Source organism: Phascolarctos cinereus, unplaced genomic scaffold, assembly GCF_003287225.1.
Source record: "Phascolarctos cinereus isolate Bilbo 61053 unplaced genomic scaffold, phaCin_HiC Scaffold_726;HRSCAF=1367, whole genome shotgun sequence".
NCBI classification, from domain to species: domain Eukaryota; kingdom Metazoa; phylum Chordata; class Mammalia; order Diprotodontia; family Phascolarctidae; genus Phascolarctos; species Phascolarctos cinereus.
This window is the reverse complement of record NW_027556098.1, coordinates 255,356,222-255,368,789: the sequence shown is the minus strand read 5'-3', so window position 1 is coordinate 255,368,789 and position 12,568 is coordinate 255,356,222. Positions and strand designations below refer to the sequence as shown.

At 35.2% G+C, this 12,568-nt stretch overlaps 1 protein-coding gene across 3 annotated transcripts in view; it reads left to right on the top strand.

Moving 5' to 3' along the window:
- WASF3 (WASP family member 3) overlaps window positions 1–12,568 on the top strand; it is a 183,268-nt gene that overhangs the window by 89,925 nt on the left and 80,775 nt on the right. For all 3 annotated transcript variants that reach the window (XM_020997175.2, XM_020997172.2, XM_020997174.2), the window contains one exon: window positions 244–342. The gene's annotated coding sequence lies outside the window, so the exon portion shown is untranslated. The remainder of the gene's footprint in view (window positions 1–243; window positions 343–12,568) is intronic.

Below are 12,568 nucleotides of genomic sequence, written 5' to 3'. Positions count from 1 at the left end.
GCTATAGGCATTTAAAGATAGTATTATAGCTCTTCTGGGATTGTGAGTAAGAATTATAATATTTTCCAGGCCTCTAATAACCTTCTGCATACCTCAAGCACTCATTAACACTAAAGGGAACTAGTTTTGGGATTAGAACTGCCTCTGCTGAATTGTTCAAATGTATAGTTTAAATGTTGGTTTCTTAAAATGTTTTAATTGGATTTTTCCTTACTGATGTTTAATTTTGTCATTTTTTTATAGTTTTTACATTAATTGCTATCACTGCTAAGATCTGAGACAAGGTGGTGTTGATGCTAGCTGAAGAAAATTTTTACAGCCCACGTATAGCTTGCTTGTACGGTAAGATTTTTTGCCTTTTTACCCCCCTTAAGTCATTTCATTCCTTTTGGCCTTATAGTTCTGCAGTTTAATTTCTGGTACCTCAGCAAAGGCCCACAGTGTCAGAAAGGTTGATATCTTAGAGCACAGATCTTAATCACCAAATTAAGAATTTAAGTGATAAGCATTTATCTTAATACTCATTTTATCCAAATCCCTTTTTGAGAACCAAATGTTATTAGCTCTTCATATTCAGGAGATAATTATCTAGTTCTTAAGTCTTGAGCTTGTGACTTCTTTCTTTTTCCCATCTTACCCAGGAGTGTTTCCCCTCCCCCCCTTTAATTTCCATTAGCCTAGATTTTGACCATTTTTTATTTTGCAAACACATCTCTACTTTGTGTCCGAGTAGGAGAGGAAAAAAACCCAACCGCACGCAAAACACTAACTGGTCAATTCTACTACTATTCTACTACTATTATATTCTACTACTAATATACTGCTACTATTACTCTAATTGAAAATTTGGAGATGATCACTTGAACTGAAGATGAGCAACTGACATGAGGATTTGTATTACTTTTGAATTTAAATGATCCACATTATCCTTAAGACCTACAGATATCTCTTGATATAGAGAAGCAGAATGTTATAGTACATATGACATTGAATTGGGAGACAGAAGACCTGGATTTTAACCATGTGACATTGGACAAATCACTTTTACCTCTCTCAGACTCATTTTTCTCACGTATAAAATGATATATCTTTCTTGCCTATTTAGGGTTGTTGTAAAAGTCAAATACGATAATTTATGTGAATACTATTTGAAAACACTTGTGCCCTGGGCAAATATAAGCTAGTAGTATATAACAAAAATAAACTCATGATCTTTCATGCATTCCCAGCCTAAATGTCACCCTTGACTCCATGCTGTCCTTCACCTCCCACATCAGGTCATTTGCCAGTCTCGTAATTTTTTTCTATAAAAGTCTCAAATTTTGGCATCCAGAACCAGATTAAAATACAATTGGTAAATGATTGATAAAACAAATAAAAATACTGTACAACACAGTGCTTATTTGTGATTTTCTAAGTTAGTAAGTGAACCCATAGAGATCCATTTCTTTTTGAGATTGACACTACTGCTCTATGTTATATTCCATATTGATAACAGGCCCAAATCACCTCTTACCTTGACTATTATTTTAGCCTCCAATTGGTCTCTCTGTCTCAAACCTTCCCCTTTCAATCTGCTCTTCACATAACCACCAAGCTAGTTTTTCCTATAGTGCAAATCTGACCATGTTACATTCTTCTACACTTAGTAAACTCGGGGGATTCCCTACTGCCTTCAGGATCCAATGCAAACTTTTCTGTTTGATATTCAAAACTTTCACAAGCTGTCCCCGTCCTATCTTTACAACTTAACACACGTGACTTACAAATTAGTGCATGTTACTGACCTCCACGTAATAATCCCTTAATAAATGCACATTGATTGATTCTTGGAAAGTTACTTAATAAGTGAAATTTTATAAATGAAATACTGTTTTCTCATTGGCTTAGTTGAATAAGCCATATGGAAGCCAGTGGTTCCATAGGAGGATGTCTTTATACATACTAGTGATTATGATCATTATGAGAGAAATGAGAGCTTTCTATCACTGGGTATCTCAAACTGACCTTTTTATTCCCATTCCTTTTCATTCCTTCTTTCTTCTTTTCCCCTCACTGTTCCTATAGCATAATCTGTACTCTGTTACCTCATTCACAGGTCCTTATTAATACTTCAACTGAGGTCAGGACGTCTGTGTATAATATGGTTTCCTTTTTTGGCTAAAGAAAAATGCCTCGAATGTGGTAATGGTGGATGTTTCTTCCTTTTATGAGAGTTATAGTAATAAGATTTTTAAAGAGATGTCTTTTATCGCGGCGAATTGCATTAGAGTTTTCCAAGGACTACATCCAGTGATGGGGGGGGGAACATAGTTACAGTTATATGAACTAGGAAATGAGTGTTTGTTTTTACATATATTAATATAGATTGTGCCATCTGTTTTCTGATGGCTGTAACGTCAAAGTTTTACTACTGCTATTCTGAAAGCTACTATTTCTGGATCTCTTTCTCTTTTCTTTCCTACCAAATCACTCTCATTAGGCCCAATCTCCTGTATTAAACATATATAAGGATTCTAAAAGTCATGATTCAAAGTTGTAAGGAGGTGGATTTCAGATGAAAGTGAAGAATGACTTTTCTAATAATTAGAGAACCATATTACGTGCAGTTGATGACAACTTCCCAATTTTTTTCCAATGCAGTGGATGGTCTCCAGCCCATAGTTTTGTAGAAAACTCATCATTAGTTTGAAATAGCTTATTACATCCTCATTAACTTGCCATGTGCCAAAGAGCTTGGATAACTAAGAACAGTACTTTGAGAGATATAGCTGCAGCAACAATTCAGTGTGTAGGGAAGGAGTACAAGAAGCTGGCTTCTGTCCGCCATTTATTAAGCACTTACTATATGCCAGGCACTATGTTAAGTGGTGGACACTGTGCTAAGCACTACCTGTCAGTTTGTGTATTTTTACAAGAACAAAACAAAACAAAACCGAGATGAATGTATGGATAGGTGGGGTCAAATCCATTTAGTCCACAGATATCTCTACCATCATTAAGGAAAAGGCATGTTTTCTGCCTTTCCTTTACCACCTAACTTCTTTTCTCCTTTGCCATTGCTGTGGGTAGGACAGGAACAGAACAACAAAGACAAGATGAACAAGAGAAACATATTCAGGCTAAGATTTCTGCTTTTCAAACATTTACAGCTAAAGCCCTTAATAGTGTCTTAAAGGCAGTTCATTATATCAAGTCATTATACAAATATATACATATGTGTGTATATATGTATGTATATACATATGTGTGTGTGTATAAATTTGACCCTGGGAAATCAGTGCTTTTATTATCCCCCTTTTACAGATAAGGAAGCTGAGGCTGAGAGAGTTAAGTGATTTGCTCAGGGTCACAAAGCTAGTAAGTATCTGAGGCAGGATTTGAACTCAGGCCTTTTGTCTCCAAGTAGTTTGTTCTCTTCACTATGCTACATAGCTGTCTGTGTTTAAAAAAGAAAGAAACAAACAAACAAACAAACAAAGAAAATTAGCAGAAGTTGAGTTTCTTGCACAGTCCTCCTCCCTGATGTTTGTGTCTTGCAATATTGTTGCTGATTATTAAATTCATCATAAAAGAAAAGGAAAAAAAGACAGTTTAAGAACATCACCTGACAGGTGTTTCTTAGAGTCAGAGGTGAGGAAGGAGTGCATTCCAGCTGCTGGTGCCTCCCCTCCCCCAACCATCTTGTATTCCATAGGTTCCCAAAGTGGGTGATACCGCTCCCTGGGGGTGCTGGAACAATCTTGGGGGCAGGAGTAGCCTCAGGTGCCATTGGGGGATGTTGAGTAAAAGTAACGGGGCAGTGGAAGCATAAGGAAAGAAGAGAAGAGAAGAAAATTTTTGAAAAACTTTTTGTACGTGTTTCATCTATTGTGTAGCAGAGTTAAAGTCATAGTGATTACATTGTTTTCCAAATAAACACACAAAATACAAGTTATAACCGATCACTGGTCAAGTCGATTGACAGGTCTTAACAATCAAATGTTGGCAGGCAAGAGTGTTGCCCATTGTTGGGAAGTCCGGCATGTATTGGCAGGAACATGTGCTTGTAATGACTTGCTTACGATACAATACTATACAATTACATGATGGAATATTGTGTCATCAAAATTTCAATGCAGGAAAAACCTACAAATTTACAATAAATTATTAAACTTAAGATGCAACTTTTTTTAATCATATTTTTTGAAATGACTCAAGTTAAAAAAAATAATTAAAAGGTTAAAGAAAGTAGATTTCCAGGGGGGTACTGAATAATTATTATTTTTTTTTCGAAAAGGAGCAGTAGGCCAAATAAGTTTGGGAACCTCTGTTGTATTTTGTATGTATATACTTTTATCCAAATGTGAGATTCTTAAGGGGTAAACCTGCTTCAGTTTTGCATTTGTATCTTTAGTGCATAGTTAACACTGTACCTGACACATTTTTTGCTCATTTCAACAGCAGTTTTTTTGGGAAAAAATAGGTTACAGATTTTTAATGCTTTTGTTTGCTATGGGGAAATTTAAATAAAGATGAAATGGTTTAAGTTCAAACATCTTTAGACAGTTTTTAAAAGGAATTTGAACCTTCTCAATCTCCTTCCCCACAAGTTGTTCTAAATTCTAATGTGCCAAACAAATTATTAATTAAATGTTTAATTATTGTTTATTGATGATATCAAGCAAAATAGTTATAGGTAGGTTAAGATTACAATTGTAATATGTTGGAATTGCATTTTTATGTACTGTACACACTTTGAGAGACAATGTGGCATAGTGATTAAAGTTGGCTTCAGTGTTAGGAGGACCAGGGTTCAGGGTTCTATGTTTGACCTTGGATCAAACCTTGCTCTCTTAAGGACCACACCTTAAACCCAAATCACGTTGGCTGTCACTGATTGGCCAGCAGTAGGTCCCAGGCCAAGCCCCACTTTGAGCCCTGATTGGCTGAGAGTGAATGTAAACAGCAATTGTTTCTATTTTGGCCAGAAACCCTGCGGGTCTTCCCCTCCCAGATAGATTTTTTTTTTTGACTAGGTAAAAGAGGCCTTTCTCTGTCTCATTTCTTACCTAGCCTTAATCACTGAATGGGTGTTGCTTCAGTCAAATTGAGGCCTGCTAATGACCTTAGCTTAAAAAGGCCAAGGTCTCCCACTGCATCCTGGACCATCTCCAATTGTCCTGATCCATATCTGGCCATTGGCCCAGATGGCTCTGGAGGAGAAAGTGAGGCTAGTGACTTTGCACAGCCCTCCCTCACTTAAATCCAATTCACTTGAGTGTCATGGCATCACCTCCCTGATGTCATGGCTCTCTTTGAGAACGAAGGACAAACAAACAACAACTTTTGACCTTGAGTAAGTCATTAGTGTTTCAGTGCCACACAAAGCTTTCTCTGACTGTTAAGTTTCAGGGCATGTAAAGAATTAAATTGGTAGTGTATATTTCTTCATTGGAGAGTTCCTTATGAAATCTCAGATCTAGTTTAAAATATTCAAAAATAAATATGGTCATATATTAGGGTTCTTTAAATAATACATAAGTAAGTGCATTTTTATAGAGAATATAGCCTGAGAGCTCCAACTCTGCCTTTTACTGGCTGCATCACTGGACAAATTACCATTCTGGGCTCTCTTACCTCATCTGTAAAATTAAGATGTTGGCAGAGATAATCTTTTAAGTCCCTTCTAGCTATAAAATTCTTAGACTGATTTTGGAGCTTAATTTGCCAATTTAAAGTTATTATCAGGGTTATATTTTTCTTGCCTTCTTAATGGATAGGGGAGGGAGAAAATTTAGTACTAAAAACAAAATAAAATTTAATGGGAGAGAAAAATATAAGGTTATTATGGAGGCATAATATTTGTTTTTCCTTCAGACTTTTAATCAAATTTTAATTTGATAATGAGAAACACAAGTGTTATAGCCTGATGATTAGGTTAAAAAACTCCTGAGAATTTAAATAGCGTATTTTTACAGCAAGTCAGAACATGGGAGCTTTACCATTCTGTGTGACCCAGACATATACTCTGAGCATCTTCAAATCCAATAAGCGCTTGTTAAGTGGGATCAATATTAGTCAGCAAGGCGTATCTCTGCAGAATTCATCTATTAAAACAAGCTGACAGTTTTAGAGTCTGAAGTGTTTATTGCTGATTTTTATGTTGAAAAATAATTCAGCTTTAGAGGAAGTTAAAGATGTGTTTGAAAAATTGTTGTACATCGTGGTCTTTATTGCATTATAAATAAGAAGTTTTTAAAGACAATTTGTGATTTACAAGGATATCAATTTAACAAATGTTTAGTGTAGATTATAAATAGTAATAAACTTGTGGTAAACAGCTTATGGACTTTATATGTTCATCACATACTATGATTTCAGCATTGTTATAACTCAGGGTTGTCTCTCCCCACACCCCACTCTGATCCAATTAAAGTGAAAAAGGAGAGTAATCAATATTCCAACGGTTTGTCAGGCAAGCATTTTCTGATTTAATCATGGATTGCGGAATTGCCAGGGAGTATGAAGGAGGCATCTAACACTTAGCATACGTTAAGTCACCTTCTCCTTTTACCTCTCAAGTCTCCCACTCCTGCTTTTTACCTCGTCCTTTCTTGAGCTACTTACTGTCTTTCCTACACTTGTAAATGACACTTTAAATTAGGTTGAAGTTAACATGGGTTTTGTCACTAGACCTGCCCCTAATAGACAAGGTTCTGATCTTGGGTAACTTCCCTTCTTCTTTTTTGGTATCCCATCACCCCTCCCAAGGCTCTTTTCCTACAAGGCCTTATTTTCAGCTAGCTATGTTCTAATCTTTGGTTACAGATTAATGAGAATCATAGAATTTGAAAAAAAAATTAGAATCCATCTAATCTAACTCTAACTTAAAGAATGCATCCAATAACTTAGACAAGCTTTCCAGCTCTGCTTGAACAGTTTCTTTGACAAGGAACTCTAATGAGGTCCTTTTGTGTCAGATCATTCCATTTTTTGATAGCTCTAATTATTAGGAAGTTCTTCCTTATGTTGAACTGAAATCTACTTTATTACAACTAAGATTCATAGACTTTTAGAACAAAAAGCTACCTGAGAAATAATCTAGTCAGAACCAATTTTTTCATTAATTTTTAAAAAATATATACATACTGTTTCTCTTCATTATTCACTCCCTAATTACTATTTGTTCTCCTCCCCTCTCTATATAGGACATTCCTGTAAAAACAATTAAGTCCAATAGCTTACTAGTGAGTAAGATCAACTATGTTAATTTCTGGTTTGTTAACAGAAAAGTTAACTTTACTACTATGGAACCAATATTGACCATTGCATTTGACCTGAGTTTTGCTAGCTTTTGTTGTTGTCTTCATTTATGTTTTGTAGTCATTGTGTATATTTTTTGGTTCTGCATTCTGTACTATGCATCTTTTTTTTTAAGTTTTCCATAATTTCTTTGAATTCCTCAATTTGTTGTTCAATGTGGCACAATGATATTTCATCACCTTCTTATAACACAGTTTATATAGCCATTCTCCAGGAATTGGGCACATGGTTTGTTACTGAAAACAGTGTTACTATGTATATTTTGCTCATATAGAAACTTTATTTCTATCTTTGAAATCACTGAATTAAGAGTAACGAATAACAGTAACTTTTCTTGTAAAATTCAAAATTAGTTTCTGGTATGGCTAGACTAATTCATCAGATTAGGTTGTCTTCCCATGGTCTTTTTAACATTGAATTTTTTGTCTTTTATCACCTTAGCCGATTTGATAGATGTGAGGTGATGCTTCAGAATTGTTTTAATTGTTCTTTTTCTGATTACTAGTAATTTTGAGCAATTTTTCAGATAATTGTTCATACTTTAATTCTGAAAACTAATTCTTCATATCTTTACATCACTTGAATCCTTGATGAAAGTTCTTAAGATTCACCATTCACCATAGATTTTTTGTGAGATTTTTTATCAAATGATTTTTCCTCAATCCACTTATTTTCTTTTGACTTTAAAGCTACATTGATTTTATTTATTATGTAAGATCTTTTAAAATTTTACATAATTGAAATAGTCTATTTTGTCTTTTCTAACCTCCTTCATCCTAGATCTGGTTATGAATTCTTTTCTATCTATAGTTGTGAAGTATATGGCCTTTCATTCTCAACTTTTTCTATTACATAATTCATCCATGTGGAATATATCATGACATATGTTAAAGAAGCTGGATTGAGTGTATTTTCTGCCAAGTTGGCTTCTGGGTTTTGCAGTTTTATTGTCTTGTAACATTTTCATTTTATAATGTAGAAACTGAGGCTCAGGAAAGGGAAATGAAGTCACTTAGTAAGTGGGATTTGAACTTGATTTCTTAAATATAATACCATGATGGTACCTTGGTGATTCATAGTTGCCACCCATTGATCCAAGTTCTACTATACATGCAGAATTATTACTATTACTTCTTCCATACCATAGCCTTTCAGTAATTCATCTTATCTTTTATGAAAGCTCTAACTTTGTCTCCTAAGTCTTCCCTTTTCCAAGATGGAACACATATTTCCTTAAAACAACCCTTACATGACATAGCTTCCAGCTCTCTCACACTGCTCATTGCTCTCTTGGTGTATTCTAGAATGGTTACTGATCAGGTGGAATAATTGTAGGGTTATTTTAATTTATTAGGAGATTCATAAAGAATCCAAAGTCTTCAGTATAAGAGGGAAGGAATCCATAATGGTAGGACTTCAGATGTTGTAATGGACAGTGGCGGAGATATTTTTGAGTAGGAGACACTGCTCAGTGATCTTCTGTTCTGCTGGATCCTGCTTTTCTTGTGAGATTTGAACCAGGATCTTTCAAATTGTATACGTAGGATCCTATGCTGTAAAGGCTTTCTTGACCTTCGTGTCCAAAAGGTGGCATTGGGGGATGTGAAATGGGAATAGAACAAGACTTGGACACTGTGGTTTCTGACTCTGATCCAGTGATCTTTACACACACAGACTAAGAAATGTTGCATTAAAACCAATCAATTAATCAGCATATACTGAATGCTGACCATGTGCCAGGCATCGTGAAAGACATAAGACTCAAAGACAAAAGTCATAGTCCTTTCCCCCAAGGAATTTCCATTCTTCTATCTGGGGGATAACATATTCGTGTGTGTATATATATACACGTGTATAGATAGATAGATAGATAGATAGATAGATAGATAGATAGATAGATTATAGATATAGATATAGATGTAGATATAGATATACACATATAGAATATATGCAAAATGAATACAAGGTAATTTTGTTGGAGTAGGCACTAGAATGTGGGTGGTAGGGCAGTTAGGAAAGACTTGGGGTTGAAGGTAGTGCTTGGGCTGTTTGATTACTGAAGTAAACAAATGATTCTAAAAGATGTGGACGGAAAACTTTCTATTCATGGAGGCATAACCAGTGATAAAGCACCAAGATGGGGTGTGTTGGGACAGCAAGAAGGCCAGTTGGGCTGGACTATAGAGTATAAGGAGGGGGTAGTGTATAATAAACCTGGGAAAATAGGCTTTATATGTCAAAGAGAAGAATTTATGTTTGACCCAAGAAGTCCAATGCAGTAGTCTGTGGAGTAGGAGAGTGAGGTGGTTAGACCAGCATTTTCTCTGCCTGTCCTCCCTGCCTTGAATGTTTTCCCTTCTCACTTCTGCCTGCTGGCTTTCCTGGCTTCCTTTAAGTTCCAGTTAAAATCCCATCTTCTACGAGAAGCCTTTCTCAGTCACTCTTAATTCCAGTGCTTTCCCTCTGTTAATTATTTCCTATCTTTCCTCCACATAACTTATTTGTACCTGTTGATTTGTTATCTCCCCAATTAGATTGTGAGCTTCTGGAGGACAGGGACTCTTTCACCTTTTGTTGTATCCCCAGTGTTCATTGCATTTCTTGGCCCTTAATACAAGTATAATGACTGTTGCTTGTACCTCAGCAAAATCACTTTATTTTTTTTTAATTTTATTAATTGATTTTGATTTATCAACAATCACTACCATATGCTTTTGAGTTGATGGCCCACAATTTGATATAGGCTTTTACATTTACATACCCATTAAACATATTTTCACATTAGCGAAGTTGTAAGTAAAAATTAAAACCAATAGGAGGAACCATCAGAAACAGGAAACAAAACTCAACAAGGTAAAAATAAGTGATAGCGATTCGACTTCCATAGTTCTTTCTTTGGATGTGGACAGCATTTTCCATCCGAGGCCTCTGGAGATGTCTTAGATCCTTGTAATGCTGAGAAGGGTTCAGTTTAACCATCTTAGTTATTCCATAACATGGCTGTTATTGTGTACAACACCTCTTGGTTCTGCTCACTTCACTCAGCATCAGATCATATAAGTCTTTCCAGGTTTTTCTGAAGTCATCCCGTTCATCATTTCTTATAGCACAATAGTATTCCATTACATTCATGTACCACAACTTGCTCAGCCATTCCCCAATTGATGGGCATCCTCTCAATTTCCAATTCATTGCCACCACAAAAAGAGCTGCTATGAATATTTTTGTACATGTGGGTCCTTTTCCCATTTGTTTGATCTCTTTGGGATATAGCCCTAGAAGTGCTATTGCTGGATCAAAGGGTATGCACATTTTTGTAGCCCTTTGGGCATAGTTCCAAATTGTTCTCCAAAATGGTTGGATCATTTCACAACTCCACCAACAATGTATTAGTGTTCCAATTTTCCCACATCTCTCCAACATTTATCATTTTCCTGTTTTGTCATGTTGGCCAATCTGATAGGTGTGATGTGGTACCTCAGAGTTTTTGATTTGCATTTCTCTAATCAATAACGATTTAGAGCATTTTTTCATATGACTATAGATGGCTTTAATTTCTTCATCTGAGAACTGTCTGTTCATATCCTTTGACCATTTATCAATTGGGGAATGGCTTGTGTTCTTATAAATTTGTCTTAATTCTCTATATATTTTAGAAATGAGGCCTTTATCAGAGAGACTGGTTGTAAAAATTCTTTCCCAATTTTCTACCTTCCTTCTAATCTTAGTTGCATTGGCTTTGTTTGTGCAAAAACTTTTCAATTTAATGTAATCAAAATTATCCATTTTGCTTTTCATAATGTTCTCTATCTCCTGTTTGGTCATGAATTCTTCTGTTCTCCATAGATCTGATAGGTAAACTATTCCTTGTTCTCCCAGTTTACTTATGGTATCAGCCTTTATATCTAAGTCATGAACCCATTTTGACTTTATTTTGGTATATGGTGTGAGATTTGGGTCTATGCCTAGTTTCTGCCATACTCTTTTCCAGTTTTCCCAGCAGTTTTTTTCAAAGAGTGGGTTCTTATCCCAGAAGCTGGGGTCTTTGGGTTTATCAAATAATAGATTACTATAGTCATTGACTACTGTGTCTTGCATATTTAACCTATTCCACTGATCCACCTCCCTATTTCTTAGCCAGTACCAAGCAGTTTTGATGATTGCTGCTTTATAATACAATTTAAGATCTGGAATTGCTAGGCCACCTTCCCCTGCATTTCTTTTCATTAGTTCCTTTGATATTCTGGACCTTTTGTTTTTCCAAATGAATCTTGTTATTATTTTTTCTAACTCTATAAAATAATTTTTGGTAGTTTGATTGGTATGGCACTGAATAAGTAAATTAGCTTAGGTAGGATTGTCATTTTTATTATATTAGCTCGGCCTACCCATGAGCAACTGATGTTTTTCCAATTATTTAGATCTGATTTTATTTGTGTGAAAAGTGTTTTGTAATTGTGTTCATAGAGTTCCTGGGTTTTTTCGGGAGGTAGACTCCTAAATATTTTATAATGTCTACAGTAAGTTTAAATGGGATTTCTCTTTCTATCTCTTGCTGTTGGGCTTTGTTGGTAATATATAGAAATGCTGATGATTTATGTGGGTTTATTTTATAGCCTGCAACTTTGCTAAAGTTGTTTATTATTTCAAGTAGTTTTTTACTTGATTCTCTAGGATTCTCTAAGTATATCATCATGTCATCTGCAAAGAGTGATAGCTTTGTTTCTTCTTTGCCTATTCTAATGCCTTCAATTTCTTTTTCTTCTCTTATTGCTAAAGCTAAGGTTTCCAGTACAATATTGAATAACAGTGGTGATAATGGACATCCTTGTTTCACCCCGATCTTATTGGAAATGCTTCTAGCCTGTCCCCATTACATATAATGCTTGCTGAAGGTTTTAGATATATGCTATTTATTATTTTAAGGAAGACTCCATTTATACCTATGCTTTCTAGTGTTTTTAATAGGAATGGGTGTTGTATTTTATCAAAAGCTTTTTCTGCATCTATTGAGATGATCATGTGGTTTCTGTTGGTTTTGTGTTGATATGCTCAATGATGCTGATAGTTTTCCTAATATTGAACCAACCCTGCATTCCTGGTATAAATCCTACCTGGTCATAGTGTATTATTCTTGTGATAAGTTGCTGCAATCTACTTGCTAGTATTTTGTTTAAAATTTTTGCATCTATATTCATTAGAGAAATTGGTCTATAATTTTCTTTCTCTATTTTGACTCTTCCTGGTTTAGGTATCAACACCA